This window comes from Osmia lignaria, unplaced genomic scaffold (genome assembly GCF_051020975.1).
Source record: "Osmia lignaria lignaria isolate PbOS001 unplaced genomic scaffold, iyOsmLign1 scaffold0036, whole genome shotgun sequence".
Taxonomy (NCBI): Eukaryota; Metazoa; Arthropoda; class Insecta; order Hymenoptera; family Megachilidae; genus Osmia; species Osmia lignaria.
In genome coordinates, this window is record NW_027478177.1 from 250,001 (window position 1) to 250,646 (window position 646).

The following is a 646-nucleotide window of genomic DNA, read 5'->3' on the forward strand; positions in this document are numbered from 1 at the left end:
TCCAGCCGCTCCTGAGCACGATTGCCTCAGTTTTGCGGGCCGAAATCTCGAGTTTGGCCGAAGAACACCACTCTAAAATGATGTCCACGACGCGCTGACCTATCGTCTCTAGTTCCCGTCTACTGTCTCCGCATACGACGACGAGAAGGTCGTCGGCGTAGGCGATCACAGTGAAGCCCAGTGACTCTAGTAGCGCGATGAGTCCATCGAACATGAGGTTCCAGCAGTCCGGACCGAGAACGGAGCCCTGTGGGCACCCTCTCGTGGCCTGCTTGGATACCTTTCCTGACGCAACTTTGATGAGAACTTTCCGATCACTAAAATAGCTCCGCATTACCTTCAAAACGTTTTGCGGGCAGCCTTTCTCCTTCAGCATTTTCAAAACCAACGGCCACCAAACGTTGTCAAAGGCACCAGAGATGTCGAAGAGCAGCGCCGTCACGTATCGATGCTGGGAGGCATCGACAGCGCGACGCAGCTCTACGATTGCGTCTTCCGTCGACTTTCCGGGGATGAACCCGAACTGTCGGCCGGAGATCCTTCCCGGCGCCAACGACGTCTGGTGTAGCCGCTTCTTCAGAAGCTTCTCGAAGAGCTTTCCTACGACGGAGAGGAGACAGATAGGCCTATATGATTTTGGGTCCCT